The sequence below is a fragment of the Equus caballus genome, chromosome 9, assembly GCF_041296265.1.
Source record: "Equus caballus isolate H_3958 breed thoroughbred chromosome 9, TB-T2T, whole genome shotgun sequence".
Lineage (NCBI taxonomy): Eukaryota > Metazoa > Chordata > Mammalia > Perissodactyla > Equidae > Equus > Equus caballus.
In genome coordinates this window covers 51,454,449-51,473,893 of record NC_091692.1, presented here as the reverse complement: position 1 = coordinate 51,473,893, position 19,445 = coordinate 51,454,449, and the positions used below count along the sequence as shown (strand labels likewise).

The following is a 19,445-nucleotide window of genomic DNA, read 5'->3' as shown; positions in this document are numbered from 1 at the left end:
GGGGGGAGGAGCTGAAGGCAGTGATATTTGATTACTATTAGAACACCATTGTGCCCAGTTATGAGGCTTGGAGACATTTGGGTTACAACTATATATGCCACATTTAGATTGCTGATTTCCAAAAAGTTAAACACTACAAAATACATTCTGCATTGAAAGTGTACAGAGCATGATTCAATCCTTCCCTTGTAATCCAGAAATCACTTTATTCATTTATTTAACAAATATTTAGGAGCTCCTACTACGTGCTCAACACTGTTCCAGGCAGCAGGGATAGAGAAGTGAATTAGAAAGGCAAAATTCCCTTTCTCAATGAACTAGTAGGGAGAGAAAAATAATCAAGGTAAGTAAGTAAATCCAGCATGTTAGATGGTGTTAGGTGCCAAGCAAAAAAATAAATCAGGGGAGGAAATAGGGAGTATAGGAGTGAGGAGTTTGCAACTTTGGATAGAGGACCAGAGAAGGCCTCGCTGAGAGGGTGCTATTAGGGACTATAGCCTTTCTAGTAAGAGGGTAAAGCAGGTGCCAAAGTCCTAAAGAAGAATCATTAAATTTATAAAGGGCATTATAATGAACATCAATATCATCATAACAGTCAGATAAAAGGTGCTGATTAATGGTGACCTCCAGCTACTAGAATGATAGATAAAATCGTTTTCAGCTTCTTAATCACTGTTCTGTCTTATCTCATCCAAACCTATTTTCCAACTTCTTTATTCTGATATTTAGTTTCCTGAGAACAATCATGCTGTCACTATCTAAACAAACTGTTTGTAAGGCTTTGTTTTTATAAAAAAATCTCATGAACATGCATCTCCTCCAGTACCCCGGCTAGCCAAACAGTGGTTACTGCTTTAAATTGGTGAACAGGCCACTACAATCTGATACTGTTTTCTATTAATTTGCTTAACCTGGAAAATGTGGTAAACATTCCTGATTTCTCCTCTTTTACTTCCAATATGCAATTAGTCCTATTAATATCACCTGTTCCAGTTATTTATTGCTGGGTAAAAAACTGCTGCAAAACTTAATGGCTTAAAACAACATTTATTTTATTCACAATTCTACAATTTGGGCAGGGTTTAATGGGACATCTTGTGAATGCTCCTCTTGGCATCAGCTGTGGTGGCTCAAAGGCTGAGGCAGAAATCATCTAAAGGCTCATTCACCTATATCTGGTGATAGGTGCTGGTTGTTGGCTGGAACCTTAGGGTGGTCAGCCAGAACACCTACATGTAGACTCTCCAAAGTGGCTTGAGCATCTCAAGACAGAAAGCAGAGTGGAAGCCATACCACTTTCATGACCTAGCTTCAGAAGTCTTGCAGCATCACTTCTGCCACGTTCTATTCATTTGAAGCAAGTCACTGAGGCCAACCCACATTCACAGGGAAAGGAATTAGATTCCACCTCTTGATAGGAAGTGCACATGTCTTAAAACCCACCACAGTCCACACTTTGGTCATGAGTTATTTACATTCCTGCAACATGCAAAATAGAGACACTCACTCCCAAGAGCCCCACTCCCCAAAAGTTTCATCTATTTAGAGCATCAGATCCTGTCATCTAAATTAGGTACAAAAGGTGGATACAGCTCCTCAGGGGCAGTTTCTCAAATCCAGCTTGAATACAGCTTATCTTGATCTGAGACCTATGAACTAAAGAGACAAGTTATCTGTCCCCACATATCCAGAATATAACAATGAGTGAAACAGGACAGGCAACAGACAGTCCAGGAAAAAAAAAAGCTGAAAAATTAGAGGCACAAAGTAGCCACGGGTTCATAGTAATTATGGAATCTAATTAGGTACATGTTGTCAGTTCCTTGCTAGGGTTCAGTCCTGTACCTGGTTCTCCTCTCTGGGCTCTAGAATTATCTTTCCTTTTTCATAAAACTTAACCCACGTTTGCTAAGTAGTTTTATCAGACTGCTTCCTATCCAAAGAAGTTCAAGAGTCCAAAGGCCACTTTCCATTTTTTTCTTTTTTGCTAATAACTTTATTGAGTTATAATTCACATACCCTACAGTCCAGTCATTTAAAGTGTACAATTCAATGGTTTAAGTATATTCAACAAGTTGTACAACCATCAGCACCATAAATTTCAAAACACTGTCATCATCCCCAAAAAAAATCCTCTACCTTTTAGCAATCACCCTCCCATTCCTCCCATCCATTCTCGCCATAAGCAACCACTAATCCCCTTTCTATCTCTATAGATTTGCTTATTCTGGACATTTCATATAGATGGGATCATACAATAATTGGTCTTTTGTGACTGACTGTCTTCTTTCACTTAGCACAATGTTTTCAAAGTTCATCCATGTTACAGCATATACCAGTACTTCATTTCTTTTTATTGCCTAAAAATATTCCATTGGATGGTTATACATTTTACTTATCCATTTATCAGTTGATAGACATTTAGGATGTTTCTACATTTTGGCCATTACAAATAATTCTCTGAACATTCGTGTACAATTTTGTGTGTATAAATGTTTTCATTTCTCTTGGTGTATGCCTAGGAGAGGAATTGCTGGGTCATATGATACCTCCATCTTTAACCTTTTGAGAAATTGCCAGATTGTTTTCCAAAATGGCTGCATCAGTTTCCATTTCTACCAGCAGTGTATGAGGGTTCATCTTTTCATTTTATTCTGTCCCTTTCAGTTCAATCTGATAAAACCCTTTTAAAAACATTTTGGGTTTCTCTTGAAACAGTTTATAATTCACTCCAACAGACAAAAGCCACACCCAAAATCTCTTTGGAATAGCCCTTCTCTATTTTGGGTTCCCGTGTGAAACTATGTGGGACAATAGCCTTAAGAATTTTAGAAGCTCTCTCATCTGTCAATAAGAAAGCATTTTTAATCTTCCTGAGGTCTTAAAGGGTTTTACAGTCATGCCCTTGGCTTCATCTTTAGACTTCATTTTCCTGACAGTTCCCTGGATTTGCTCTGTCTGGAACACATTTCTTGATTTTAGCATTATTCACTGTCTGGAGAGGCTAAGAATGAAAGTTTTATTTTTCAAACCCCCAAATTTGTGGCTCATTTATATTTAACAATTCTTCCTCTTGTTTGCCTTTCTCCTCTGTCTCTTACTATAGGCAGCTAGAAGAATCCTGATAGCACCTTCAACACTCTGTTTAGAAATCTCTTTTGCTAGATGATCCGTGAAGAGATCATGTTATTCTTATTTTCCATATTAATGTTGTTGGCAGCATTACTAAACTTTCTGCTTCTATGTAACAGGAGTCATCTTTCTTCTAGTTTCCAATAACATTTTCCTCATAATCCTATAAACCCTCACCAACGGCCTCCTGGAGTTACATCAGTCTCCTGCTAACAGTCTTCTCATGGCCCTTCTAACTTATACCTGAGACCCAGTCCCTGAACCTGTTACATGGGTTAGGTATTTTGTGATAGCAGCCAACCCTCTACCAGGGTTCAATCAGAGAAGACCTACTAGGAATCAAATAGACTTTGACCTTAGGTAATTGTGGGAGCTGGTTAAGCCATCTAAGTAGGCCTGTTGCTTTTGTATCTGGTGTTGTACCTGCCTCAAATTCAGAGATGCTGAAGGAGAAGATCTGGCAGAAGTGGGAGAAGATGCAGGCTCAACTGTTAATTCAAGCCGATGAAGTGAGCCAGCAGATCAGCAACAGTATGCATGATTATTAACAATTGATGCCTCCACACTGATTTTCCAAGCTGCCACTTCACATGTGCCTTCCAAATTTCACACGAAATGTTTTTTAAGGCCAGGACTAATCTGAAACTATGCAGGGAAGAGGATTGAGATGTGGTCTGAGCTTAGCTAAATTGATTCGGTACAAATCTACCACACCACCACCCTTCACACCTGTCTGCTTCTTTCCACTGCTACTATCATAGTCCAAAGACTCATCATCTCCACCTGTAGTACTTGCCTGCTTCCATTATATACTGTGCCACTCTACCATTGTATTATCACTGTCATGAGTCATCTTCCTATAATAAATCTATAACTCTAAATAAAACGTTTTAATGGCCTCTCATTGAATACAAGTTAAAATTTCCACTCTTTAAGTTTGGACTCAAAACTCATCAGTCTAGCCCCAGCTTCATCACTTGTCATTTCCTTTCACAAACCCTGTATTCTACCTTTGGGAAACCAGTTGCTATTCCTCAGCAGCACCAAGTACATTTACTCCTTTGCTTATGCTGTTCATTTTGCCTATCTGCCTTTTCCACCTGTCTTTCTGCCTAATTCTGTTCCTAATCTTTTGAAGAACCTGCTCAAATATTTCCTCTATCATTTTCCTTGAACTGTGACCTTCCCTCTAAGCAGAATTAAGTGCTTCCATATCTATGTTTCAAGAGGACTATATACAAACTCCAGTTTAGCATTTGATACTTTGTATTTCTGTTCTCTTCATATTTCTCCCTTGCCGCACGTTTGAACTGTAATCTCTAATAGCATGCTTGGCATAAAGCAGACACTCAGTAAATGTTCATTAAACTAAATTGAAAACTTAAGCCTAGATGTTGCCTGAAAGAGCATCTTATATAAAGTCCATCAGTAGCATAAATTGGTGTTCGTGCAAATATAGGAAAAAATAAATGCAAAGATCACAGAAGTTAAAAACATTGATTATTTGTCAGGCATTGTCCAAGATGCCCAACATACAAATATGAATAAGTCATAGTTATTGCCCTCAAGGAGCTCAGAGTCTACAGGGAAGTTAGAAATGTAAACAAGTCATTCATTCATCAAATATTTTTTCATTTTATTGAGATAGAACTGACATACAACACTGTATTAGTTTAAGATGTACAACATAATGGTTTGATATGTCTATATTTTGGATCACAAGGTAGAATTTATCAAACTCTAGCCTTGCTTGTTAGATTTTTTTTTAACTATCTATAATGGTACTGACTTTGCTTGCTTTGAAATAGCTTTAATTTTTTTTTTTTTGCAGTAACTGGTAGTTTTTTAACTCTAATATTATACAGTTATAGTGAATACTGCCATAGCAATTTTTAATTTTAAGAATTGAATAATGGTGGAGAACTCTAATTCATAACCACTCTAATTTTAATCCAAATACAGTATAACATTGTGTAGCCTTTTTGTATAAAATAGGCAAACAGAAATGGTCCAATTAGTTTCTTTTTTAATATGCTTAAAATAAGCAGGTGGATCTATTTCATGTTTTTGATCAAAACTTTTATTTGGGATATGCATGGGTGGGGTAAATCAGTAAACGGTGTTATTTGGAATCTTGTTTTGGACAGTTTACCAGTTGCCTTTAATCCCAAAGTTGTTGTAAACTGCTGGGATGTGCTGCTACAAGAGAAAATGTGCTTATAAAAATGGTTCAGAATTAAACTTTTGATTCATTTGATCATGAAAAAAACCCTCACAATAATCATATATTTATTAAGTGCCTATTACATGCTGGGCGCCATTATAGCATTGTGGCAGTGGGGACACAGTAATGTACAGCATAGATTAGGTCATTTCTCTTGGGAAGCCAACATTGCAATACATAAATGCTAAGTTAAATAAGCATACAAAGTGGCAAAGAACCTTATTTGATGGTTTAAGGAAGATTTCCTGCTGTTGACTGCTGAGTCCAGTCATAAAGAGTTAAAAAGAATTAAACAGTTGATGAAATAAATGTGAGGGGGGAAAACATTTAAATAAAAGGATCGTGAAAAAAAGGTTCATAGGCATGAAATACATGGGGCCACAGGGAATATAAATAATTCTAGTGCATGAATATAAAGGAAGGAGTGATGGGAGTTGATGATAGAGAGATACATAGGACCAGTCATGAAGGACCTCCCTTAAAGGCCAGGATAAGGAGAGCGGACTTCATCCTATAGGAGTGGGAAATCAGTGGAAAGTTGAGGTCAGGAAGTCAGTAGTCAGATAGCCTTTCTGGCAGTTCACTTTAGCACCATGAAGGAAAGGAGAGTTTAAGGGAGTAAGACTGGAGGTAGGGACTGCATTGTGAAGCTTCTGTACTATTCTAGGTGAAAGCGAAAAAGAGATAGAGAGGAAATGATAGGGTATAATGTGGGTAAAATCGTAACTAGAACCTGATCTCATGGGCACATTAGATAGGGTGAACCACAATTTAGGATGTAAAGTGGGGAAATGAGATTTGGGTAGTATTTGGCAGGGTAAGGCAATGGCACAGGACTAGGCTTATGAAGACATTAGAAACCTAGGAAAAGAAATGTATAAAAGGAGATGGGGTTTGCTACTTCAAATTTCTGAGTTTTGACCTGCATCTTAAACACACTTCCTATGGATGCCCAGCTGAAAGGGTTGCTGAGCTCTCTGCTGTATGGGTTAGCCTCATGAAATGTCTGCATCCAGAGCTTTCCCAGCAACCAGAAATCAATCCGTCTGGCCGGAAGATTGAAAAATCATGAATTTTTTGAGACACGATCATCTTGTAAACTCAGCACAAGATTAAGAATCTTAAGTTGAATGCTAATCCAGATGGAACTATCGACTTATTATGTAAACTTAAGCAAGTCAGTCAAATGGCTATATCTCTGTTCTCATCAGTAAAAAACCAAAAAAGAATACCAGCCTACTCCACTGAGATTGTGTGGGAAATATCTAACTAATGATTATAAATTACTTTGTATATAGTATAAAGTGCTGTAAGAATGCTAAAATATATAGCATCCTGGAATCTCAAGGACCTTCAAGTAAAAACTACAATTAATTTTATTAACACAGAGAGGGCTTATTCCATTTATTATCTCTATAATACAAAAGAACCTGGCTAATTCATACAAGGGCTCCTGTGACAAACTAAAGGATTTTGAAAGTTGCAAAAATGTATGAAAAACAGGAGTTCACAAATACAGATTATGGCAGAAACCAATTGTTTTGGCAAGCTTATTTTGTGATTAAAACATGATCTGAGACTTGGGGTAAACGTTATCAAACATGAGCAGATGCTTCATTGTCCCAAAAATCTATTGTAGAAATTCTCTCTCCTGTAATAAAGAAGGATATAGGGTTTCTCTTGGTTTGTTTTCTTTTTAAATATGGAAATGGAAAGTTTGCAGTTTTGGATTTTCAAAGGCCTACCTTCTAGGGTCAGCCTTCCCGCTTACTAGGTGTGTGGCTTAGCAAGTTATTCATTCTCAAACCTCATCAAATCTCGTTCCCATTATCTATAAAACACGGACCAAAATACAAAACTCTGCCTTCTGTGGGGACTAAATAAGCTCACTTATGTAAAGCAGGTAGCACACTGCCTGGCACACAGTAAATGCTCAGTAAAAGGTAGTTGCTCTCTTTTGTATAATCCCACAAGGCATATAAATCAAGCTCTCCACCTTTTGTTAACAAATCTCAAGTACGCAAGCACTACTCTTGGGCCTGACATAGATGCCAACATAGGCCTACTGTGCCAAGGACCTGTCTCCCTGTTACCACTTGCACTCCACTCCCTCTTCTTTATCCATGACTACTTCAACTTATTCCCTAGAGACCTGACTGAACCCTCATTAAAGGTGTGTACATGAGGGGCTAGGTCAGGACCTGTTGGAGATGTTTTACAAAGACTTCTTATGCCGGTTATGAGGTCAGAAAGATGCTAGTGATTCAGACTTTAAAACATGAAGCAATTTGTGAGAAATACAGAGTTAGCAACTCTTAATTTTGCCAAGTCAAGTCACTTAAAAAAATTTACTATTATCTATTACCACCATAATTTTATAAAAGAAAGCACATTTTAAACCCCTCTGCTAACATAATGTAAGCTATAAAAAAAAATTCCTTAAATTGAATAAATTTGCTTTATGAAAAACTCACTATCTTATACTAAATTTTATTGTTTTGCCAATGGTATGTTTACAGACCAGCATTTGATTATCAGTAGGTTGGATGAACCTCTCAGATTCTACTTAAAAACACACACAAATACATATACATATTTTTGGGAAGCTTCTACCAAAAATTAAACACATAGAAAATAGAAGGAAATAACCAATTAAAATAAAAAGTAGAAATGAATAGATTAGAAAATAAAACAGTGGGATAAACCAAGCCCAATAAGATACCCAAACAACCATCACATCTAATTAAGGATGGAATAAAAGAAGCAAAAAGGACAACAAAAAGGAGAATGGTATAAGATAAATGCCAAGCAAGATTCTGGCTTGAGAACTGGGCATTCTTGACTGAGACATGAAATAGAAGTTAGCTGACCAGGTAGAGATGGTGGTTGGCAAACAGAAAGAGTACATGCCCAGGCTAAAGGCTCCAGCTGAGTGTTGCCATGAGGAAATCCGAGCCCAGTGTTGACAGTTCTTCCAATTTTTTTCAGAAGCTGGAAATATGAATTTTAAGTGAAATCTCCCAGTTCTTAAATGATACCAACTAATTTACTTATTTTTTTCTTTAAATCACTACACAGCCCAAACAAAATACATCTCTGGGCCACTTTCAGCCCACCAGTTTGGAAGCTCTGGTGTAGTGTGAGAAAAGGAGGGTCAAGGATGACATTGTAGAAGACAGTCTGAGGAAGCGGCACAGCCCAGAACAAAGCTTAGGGAGGAGGAACCAGCAAACAGCAGTGTTGTGAAAAGCAAGAGAGAATTTCAAGGAGCGAGTGATCTACAACATAAAACGCAACAGAGATGTCCTATGAGATAAAGAAAGGTAAGTGGTTACTGGTACTGCTTTTAGAAGCAGCTTCAGTGGAGCGGTGAAGGCTGAACCCAGACTGTTGTGGGTTCAAGATATAGATTTTTATATATCTCAAAAACACAACGCTAAATAAATAGGTCCATGTGCAAATGGTGTCATTCTTCAGCAATAATTTTAAAAGCTTTGTAAATATATTACAACATACACAAAATTCAGTCAAATGCTGCAAAATGACATTTCCATCAACGGTGGACTGCATATACTATGGTTTTCACATAAGATAGCACCATAATAGCCTAGGCGTGTAGTAGACTACATCATCTAGGCTTGTGTAAGTCCTGTAGTGGAGGAAGAAATTTTCCTCTACCTTTCTAGAGTCTTCTGACTGGTCTAATAGTTAAAGACATGAGAAAGATTAACAGGAAAAAAACAAACAAAAGTTTAATAACACGTATACATGGTTCCAGGAAAACTGAGTAACTCATTAAAATGGCCAAAGCCCTCACCTTAAATACCATCCTCAGCTAAAGACAAAAGATTTTGGGGGTAGGAGAGTCAGGGACTTCAAGGGGAAGTAAGGCAATTCACAAGTAGGTGAAAAGGAGAAAACATCTGGGAAACAAGTGTTTGTCTGGCCACACAGAGACAGAAGAATACAGAGGGGAGCCCAACAAACAGGCTTTTGTAGGTTCCTCCCTGTCTACCACCTAGTTCGTGTTATGCTAAGGTGATAGCTAACTTCCTGAGACAGGTTTATTTTTATCTGAATTCTTTTAGGCAGTTAAGGGGGAGGTAACAAGAAAAACTTGCTGAGATTTTTTGTTTTCTGGGTTTTTTTTTTCCATTTTAATTATTTTATTGAGATATTTGGCTTACAACATTATGTAAACTTTCTGAGTTTTTATTTCTTAAAAACAATTAGGCTAAAATAATTTTCATGTTAAAGAGACACAGTTTGGGATGGCAAATTTTGTTCCCCTTCAGTACACTCTGTGATGTTGTCCAATGACAAAACTGCCTAACAATGCATTTCTCAGAATGTAGCCTCGTCATTAAGCGACACATGACGATGAATGTTCTTTGTGGAACTTAGTAAAGATGTTAATTCATGTTAATTCACCCATAATATCAAAAAAGTTTAACAATTCATTTAAGAATATCGTAACTAAATCTGACAAATTCTATGTTGATCAAGAATCTTAACAGCTCAATTCCAAATAGAATGTAAATGTCAAACTTTGAGATAACAGATAGGAAGTAAAACAGAAATACTATTAGAATTTTTACCTTATTATCTCAGAAAATTCCTTGGTCTCATAATGGCGTAAAAGCTATGAAAAATTCCTCCACGCTGAATACCAAGGGCAACAGTGAAATTTCCCATCATTTTAGCATCTGAAGGCTCTGCTTTGTGAACCACATAGACAATCCTACTTTTCCAAAAGAAATCAATACCCTTTCCATCATGGGTCTGTCTCTCTTCCAGGTGACATATAGGCCCCAAACCCAGCAAAATAATAATCATTATTTTCATATTTACCATAAATTATATAGCAAATGTTAAAATGCTAGATGCATTATCTAAACTTTCCTATTTATTTTTATGGTTCTCCTACTATGTAAACATTATTTCTATTTTATAACAGGCAAATTGGATCTTTGAAAGGTTAAATATATTGCACAAGCTTAAATAGTTAATGAGTGCTAAGGTCAAGAGCTGAATCTAGGTCTGATCCCAAATGCCTATATTTCCAGTACATTTAAAAATCTTGAATGATGTTCACCAAATATTAGAGCTCCCTGCCTTCAGGACTCATGGTAGGGCTGCACCTCTGGGCACTTTCCTGTTTGGGTGAAGCCATAAGACTATTTACAGCCAGTGAATGGAAATGAGACGTGTTTCTTCTGAACCACAGAATTTATTTGCTGGAGTGAGACTTTCCAGAATACTCTCTCCTAGAAAAGTTTAAGACGGTGACAACTCCAATAGCTTGTGTCCCAGAGTGTACAGACATGGGGCAGAGCTCCCAGCCAACTTGCAAAATGTAGGACATACAAGAAATGTTCCTCTGTTGGTAAAGCCACCAAGATTTTTGAGTCATTACCACAGCACAACATAGTCTATCCTGAGTGCTACCACCAGTGGTCTAAAAGTCAAATTAACACATCTTAGTAGGTCAGGATACAATATGAAGAGAGAAGGAAAAAAGGAAGTTAAGATTAACTGAGTTTTTCAAAGGAGGTTAATGTATAGTCTGGCATTAGGCAGTTGCCAAAGTTATGAAAAACAGATGAATAACTCTTGCCTAATGTGCCCAATTTTTAGTCCAAATGGTTTTCCTTAGAACTTTCCAACCTCATTAGCAACTTATGAAACTTATGATTTAGTAAGTGATTCTCAACTAGGGGGAGACATCTAGCAATGTTTGGAGACATTTTTCCCTCCCATCTCTAGAGGGGCACTTAGTTGGTAGAGGCCAGGAATGCTGCTAAACATCTTATAATGCAAAGGACAGCACAAAAAAGAATTATCCAGCTCAAAATTTCAAAAGTGTCATTGTTAAGAAACTCTGATATAGGTGTATAAAGCCTTTCTGATTTCAAGGGGAGAAAAATTCTTGATTCAACAACAGCCATTTATCGGAATCAGGAAGATGGCAGCATAGGATTCTGAACTTACCTCCTCCCATGGACACAACAAATTTACAACTATCCTTGGAACAATTACCCCTGAGAGAGAACTCAAACCTGAGTAAAAAGAATCCCCACAACAAATGACAGTGCTGACTGAGGTGGAAGAGACAGAAATTCCTTTCTGGAGAGGAAAAAGCCACATTCTAGGCATTGTGCTTCATGGCTGGGAGCAATCTTAAGGTAAGAAGCATTTCCTGGAGGAGTGAGGAACCCGAGCAGCAGAACTTTGACACAATAAGCTGATTTGGACTCAGTACAACCAAGACAAGTGTCATAATATCTGGCTTTGCTGGCTATTAACAACAGGGAATACCCCTAGAAAAGAAATTGGACATAAGGGAGAGAAAAGCCTGCTCTTAAAAGGCCCATGCAAAAGTTCATCTGTTTTGCAAAGCAACCTAAAATCACCAGAAAGAAAGATACACAGTCCTTTAGTGAAAAGAGACTCACTTGATAGGCTCTGGGCCCATCTTGATGAGAGGTGAGACCTCTCCAGACTGGGACAACCTCCCCAGGGACTGAGACATTGGAGGTAGCCACTATTGTGACCTGGGACAGGCATGATGACACAAACCCTAGCAGACGTCATTGGGGAGTTCTTCCCCTGGCCTTTTACTACAGGGGTCTGCCACACTCACTAAAGCATCAATTTAATCCAGTTCAGGAAGGGCACGCAGACCACCCTAGGGACTGGCACCACCCAACAGCAAGCCCTTGGGCAACTCTTGGCTTGCATAGGTACATAGACAGGGTGTGTGGGACCTCTGCTGCAGGGCAAGTGGGTCAGCCACTGTGGGGCAGGGCATTCAAGAGGGGTAGGCCTGCACTGGCAAAGTGTGTGAGGTCTCTGTAGCAGGGTGAGTGGGTCTGCTTCAGTGGGTCAGGGCATGTGCATGGGGAAAAACTGTGTTGATGGGGTATGTGGGCCTGCAGGTGGTGGGGCTTATCAGCCGCAGCAGACTTGTGCTTCTCAAACAGCCACATAGGGGACTGGCCCCACATTGCAACACCTGAAACAACTGTGTGTGGCCATGCCTGGGGCCAGCCCCACCCAGCTGCACTACAGAGAAAGCTGCCATGAGCCTCACACACTGGAGGCCTACAGCAATTGTAAGTCCCTGAGTCTAGCAACCAACCATGCTGGGAATCTACTCACTTAACAGAAAAACTGCAGCAGGAATGCGCTATTAGACCTTGCAGCCAACTGTGCTGGGGCTCCCATGCCCAATAAAGTAGCTGAAGGGATCACAGCAACTGCACACAGCTGAGCATTACAACCAGCTGGCCGGGGGACAGCCTAGCCTCCCCATGCATCTGCACAAGAGCAACCCTGCCACAATAGGAGGAGTCATGTAGACCACACAGGAGACACTCCTGGAACATTTGGAACTGGTGGCAAGAGGGAAGCACACTGCTGGGCCTCATAAGGCATCTCTTACATAATGCCATATCTCCAAGGTTGGGAGATATAGCTGATCTACCTAATACATAGATATAAGCACAGAAAAAGAGGCAAAATGAGGGAACAAAGGAATATGTTCCAAATAAGGGAACAGGACAAATCCTCAAAAAAGAACTAAATAAAAGAGAGATAAACAATTGACCCAATAAAGAGTACAAACTAATAGTCATAAGGATGATCACTGATCTTGGCAGAAGAATGGCTAAAAAATTCTTACAAAAGAATTGAAAACATAAAAAAGAACCCATCAGAAATGGAGAACACAGTACCAGAAATGAAAAACTCACTAGGGGGAATCAATAGCAGAGTAGATGATACAGAAGAGCAGATCAACAAATTGGATGAAAGACTAGCAAAAATCACCCAAGCTGAACAGATAAAGGAAAAAAGAATTAGACAGAATGAGAACAGTCTCAGGGAACTCTGGGACAATATCAAGAACACTAACATTCGTATTATAGGTGTCTCAGAAGGAGAAGAGAGAGACAAAGGGGCAGAGAATCTATCTGAAAAAATAATACCTGAAGACTTTCCTAACCTAAGGAAGGAAACAGACGTCCAAGTACAGGAAGCACAGAGAGCTCCAAACAAGATGAAGACCAAGAGGCCCACACCAAGACACATTATAATTACAATGTCCAAAATTAAAGAGAGAATACTAAAAGCGGCAAGAGAAAGGCAACAAGTGCAAACAAAGGAAATCCCATAGGACTATCAGCTGACATCTTAACTGAAACCTTACAGGCTATAAGGAAGTGTCATGATATACTTAAAGTGCTGAAAGGAAAAAACTTACAGCCAAGAATACCCTACCCAGCAAGGTTGTCATTCAGAATGGAAGGAGAGATAGAGTTTCCCAGACAAACAAAAATTAAAGGAGGTTATCATCAATAAATCAGCCTTACAAAAAATGTTAAAGGGACTTATTTAAGTGGAAAAGAAAAGACTACAAATAGGAATAAGAAAATTATCAAAACAATAAATAAATAAAATCACTGGTATAGGCAAATATAAAGTAAAAGTAGCAGATCAACCAGCTATGAAGATAATATGAAGGTCAAAAGTACTAAAATTATCTATTTCCATGATAAGAGGGTAACAGTTACACATGCACAAAAAAGAGGTTATATATGATACCAAACCATAAAATGTGGTAGGAGGGGAATAAAAGAGTAGAGCTATTAGTAAGAGGTTAAACTTAATATACATTGCTGTATATGTAGATTATTATATATGAACCTCATGGTAATCACAAACCAGACACTTATAATACACAAAAAATTAAGAGAGAGGAACCCAAACATAATACTAAAGCAATCCATCAAAACACAAGGGAAGAGAGCAAGAGAAGAAGAAAGGAACAAAGAAGAACCAGTAAAACATCCAGAAAAAAGTAACATGACAGGAAGTACATACTTATCAACAGCTGCTTTAAATGTCAACGGACTAAAGGCTCCAATCAAAAGGGAAAGGGTGACTGATTGGATAAAAAAATGAGACCCACACATATGGTGCATACAAGAGACACACTTCAGACCTAAAGACACTCACAAATTGAAAGTGAAAGGATGGAAAAAGATACTCCATGCAAACAGCAATGAAAAGAAGGCTGGGGTAGCAGTACTTACATCAGACAAAATAGACTTTAAAACAAAAACCGTAACAAGAGACAAAGAAGGGTACTATAAAATGATAAAGAGAACAATCCAAGAAGAGGATATAACACTTGTAAATATCTATGCATCCAACATAGGAGCACCTAAATATGTAAAGCAATTATTAACAGATATAAAAGGAGAAATAGACAGCAACACAATAATAGTAGGTGACTTTAACACTCCACCTACATCAATGGATAGATCATCGAAACAGAAGATCAATAAAGAAACATTGGCCTTAAGCAACCCATTAGACCAGATGAACTTAGTAGCTATATACAGAACATTCGATCCAAAAACCACAGAATATAAATTCTTTTCAAATGCACGTGGAACACTCTCCAGGAGTGATCACATATTAGGCCACAAAACAAGTCTCAAAAAATTTAAAAAGACTGAAATAATACCAAGCATCTTTTCTGACCAGAAAGGTATGAAACAAGAAATCAACTATAGGAAGAAAAACAGAAAAGCCACAAATATATGGAGATTAAACAAAATGCTACTGAACAACGATTAGGTTAATGAAGAAATCAAAGGAGAAATCAAAAAATACCTGGAGACAAATGAAAATGAAAATACGACATGCCAAAATCTATGGGATACAGAATAAGTGGTTCTAAGAGGGAAGTTTATAGCAATATAGGCCTACCTCAACAAATGAGAAAAATCCCAAATAAACAATCTAACAGTGTACCTAAAGGAACTGGAAAAAGAACAACAAACAAAGCCCCAAATCAGCAGAAGGGAGGAAATAATAAAAATCAGAGCAGAAACAAATGAAATAGAGATGAAAAAAATCAATGAAACCAAGAGCTGGTTATTTGAAAAGATAAACAAAACTGACAAGCCTTTAGCTAGACTCACCAAGAAAAAGAGAAGGCTCAAATAAATAAGATCAGAAATGAAAGACAAGAAATTACAATGGACACCTCAGAAATACAAAAAATTACAAGAGAATACTATGAAAAGCTATACACCAAAAAAGTGGATAATCTAGAAGAAATGGATATATTCTTAGAATCATACAACCTTCCAAAATTGAATCAAGAAGAAACAGAATTTGAATAGACCCATCTCCAATAAGGAGATTGAAACAGTAAGAAAAATCTCCCAAAAAATAAAAGTCCAGGCTCAGACGGTTTTCTAGGTGAACTCTACCAAACATTCAAAGAAGACTTAATACCTATCCTTCTCACGCTCTTCCAAAAGACTGAAGAAGAGGGAAGTTTCCTAACTCATTCTGTGAAGCAAACATCACCTTGATACCAAAAAGAGACGACAACAACACAAAAAAAGAAAATTACAAGTCAATATCACTGATGAACATTGATGCAAAAATCCTCAACAAAATGCTAGTAAATCAAATACAACAATACATTAATATGTTTATACACCATGATCAAGAGGTATTTACTCCAGGGATGCAGGAATGGTTCAACATCCAAAAACCAGTCAACATGATATACCACATTAACAAAATGAAGAATAAAAATCACATGACGGCGGGGATGGCCCCATGGTCTAGTGGTTAAGTTCAGCACACTCCCTTTTAGTGGGCCAGGTTCAGTTCCTGGGCACCACTTGTTGGCAGCCATGCTGTGGCAGCGACCCATATACAAAATAGAGAAAGACTGGCACAGATGTTAGCTCAGGGCAAATCTTCTTCAGAAAAAGAAAAAAATCACATGACCATCTCAATAGATACAGAGAAAGCATTTGACAAGATACTGCATCCATTCATGATAAAAACTCCAAATAAAATGGGTATACAAGGAAAGTACCTCAACATAATAAAGGCCACATATGACAAGCCCATTGCTAATACCATAGTCAATGGAGAAAACCTGAAAGCTATCCCTCTTAAGAACAAGAACCAGACAAGGATGCCCACTTTTGCCACTCTTATTTAACATAGTATTGGATGTCCTAGTCAGACCAATCAGGCAAGAAAGAGAAATAAAAGGGATCCAAACTGGAAAGGAAGAAGTAAAACTCAGTATTTGCAGATAACATGATTTTATATATAGAAAACCCTAAAGAATCAACTAAAAAACTTTTAGAAATAAGAAATGGATACAGTCAAGTTACAGGATACAAAATCAACATACAAAAATCAGTTGCATTTCTACACACTAAACAAAGTAGCAGAAAGAGAAATTACGAATACAATCCTATTAACAATTGCAACAAAAAGAATAAAATGCCTAGGAATAAATTTTACCAAAAAGATGAAAGAACTGTACACTCAAAACTATAAAACATTGTGGAAAGTGAAGAAAACACCAAGAAATGGAAAGATATTCTGTGCTCTTGGATTGGAAGAATTGACAGTTAAAATGTCCATACTTCCTAACGCAATCTACAGATTCAATACAATCCCTGTCACAGTTCCAACAACATTTTGCATAGAAATAGAACAAAGAATCCTAAATTTTATATGTAGCAACAAAAGACCCTGAATAGCCAAAGAAATATTGAGAAAAAAGAACAAAGCTGGAGGTATCACACTCCCAGATTTCAGAATATACTACAAAGCTATAATAACCAAAATAGCATGGTACTGGCACAAAAACAGACACACAGATCAATGGAACAGAATCGAGACCAGAAATAAACCCATACATCTATGGACGGCTAAGTTTTGACAAAGGAGCCAAGAACATACAATGGAGAAAGGAAAGTGTCTTCAATAAATGGTGTTGGAAAAACTGGACAGCCACATGCAAAAGAATGAAAGTTGACCATTATCTTATACCATACACAAAAATTAACTTAAAATGGATTAAAGACTTGAATATAAGACAAGAAACCATGAAACTTCTAGAAGAAAACATAGGCAGTATGCTCTTCAATATTGGTCTTAGCAGCGTTATTTTCAAATACCATGTCTGACCAGGCAAGATAAACAATAGAAAAAAATAAACAAATGGGACTACATCAAACTAAAAACCTTCTGCACAGCAAAGGAAATCATCAACAAAATGAAAAGACCACCTAACAATGGGGAGAAAATATTTGCAAGTCATATATCCAAGAAAGGGTTACCTCCAAAATATATAAAGAACTCATACAACAACAAAAAATCAAACAACTCAATTAAAAAATGGGAAAAGATGTGAACAGACATTTCTTCAAAGAAGATATACAGATGGCAAATAGGCCCTTGAAATGATGTTCAACATCATTAACCATCAGAGAAATGCAAATCAAAAGAACAATGAGATAACACCTCACTCCCATCAGAACGGCTATAATTAACAAGACAGGAAACAACAAAGTGTTGGAGAGGATGTGGAGAGAAGGGAACCCACGTACACTGCTGGTGGGAGTGCAAACTGGTGCAGCCACTATGGAAAACAGTATGGAGTTTCCTCAAAAAATTAAGAATAGATCTACCATATGATCCAGCTATTCCACTGCTGGATATTCATCCAAAGAACATGAAAACACGAATGCATAAAGATACACACACCCCTATGTTCATTGCCACATTATTCACAATAGCCAAGACTTGGAAGCAACCTAGGTGCCCATCAAGGGACGAACGGATAAAGAAGATGTGGCATATAACACAACGGAATACCACACAGCCATAAAAAATGATGAAATCTTGCCACTTGGAACAACCTTGAGGGTATTATGCTAAGCGAAATAAGTCAGAGGGAGCAAGTCAAATATCATACGATCTCACTCATAAGTAGGAGATAAAAACAATGACAAACACATACCTAGATATTGGATTGCTGGTTATTAAAGGGGAAGGGGCAGGGAAAGGGTAAACGGGGTGATTAGGCACATGTGCATGATGATGGATCGTAATTAGTCTTTGGGTGGTGAACATGATGTAATCTACACAGAAATCAAAATATAGTGATGTACACTTGAAATCTATACAGTGTTATGTTACCTCAATAAAACAAAAAACCCAGGACAGCAATTTACTTTTTAAAATAAGGTCATTACTTTCACTCATCAAACTCATATATTGTGGTTCTTATTAATGCTCATGTTGATATCGTATTGGTTAAGATTATATACAATAAATAGAACTTTCCATTTATCAAGACAACGGTAACATAGATAAGAAAAATCAAGAGAAAGATTGTAAGCCATCCCTGTTCAGAGAACTGATAAATTCAGTAGCCTTGTAGAAAGGCAGTAATTTGCATCAGTAAGGCATACTAGTCATCCTGATTATATCAAAATAAGACAAAGTTGTTCTTTGTCACTATATTAACAAAGTTTTTAATATTTTTTTTGGTCTGTACACTTATTTTAGAGGACCCTGACATTTTGCAGATTCATTAAAATCAGATTGTCCCAATTGACAGTGAAGATAAATTAACTATAATACACTATTAGAAGAAAATAGGAAGTTCTCTTGGGTTCCATCCTTGCCTTCAATCGACCAAAAGTTAAGAATTCATTCAAAGGGGCTGGCCCTGTGGCTGAGTGGTTAAGTTTGCAAGCTCCACTTCGGCAGCCCAGGGTTCGCTGGTTTGGATCCTGGGCACAGACCTAGCACTGCTCATCAAGTCATGCTGAAGTGGCATCGCACATAGCTCAACTAGAAGAACGTACAACTAGAATATACAACTATGTACTGGGGCCCTTTGGGGAGAAGGAAAAAAAAAGAGGAAGACTGGCAACAGATGTTAGCTCAGGGCCAATCTTTAAAAACAAAAAAAAGAATTCATTCAAGGGCAAGGTATATTAGCAACCTTTTTGTGAGCAAACACAATTCTAAGTCAAGATCTCTCTTTAATCCTAATGGTCCATTAGCCTAAGGACAACTCCTCAGTCATGTTCTATCCTCTCAATTTGAGATCTTAACACTGTCAACAAACATTTATTAAGCATTTAATATACAGGCCAGGCAATATGCTAGATATTATAATAATTGTCAACAAATTTTTGTTTCTTCCAAGTTTTGTTTCAACAAGTTTTGTTTCTTCCAAGCA

The 19,445-nt window shown here is 37.6% G+C and overlaps 1 protein-coding gene across 1 annotated transcript in view; it reads right to left on the bottom strand.

The window, feature by feature from the left end:
- The window catches only part of LRRC69 (leucine rich repeat containing 69), a 127,948-nt gene extending 116,094 nt beyond the window's left edge, over window positions 1–11,854 (bottom strand). The window contains exon 1 of the mRNA XM_070222281.1: window positions 11,812–11,854. The gene's annotated coding sequence lies outside the window, so the exon portion shown is untranslated. The remainder of the gene's footprint in view (window positions 1–11,811) is intronic.
- Between the last annotated feature and the right edge of the window lie 7,591 nt (window positions 11,855–19,445).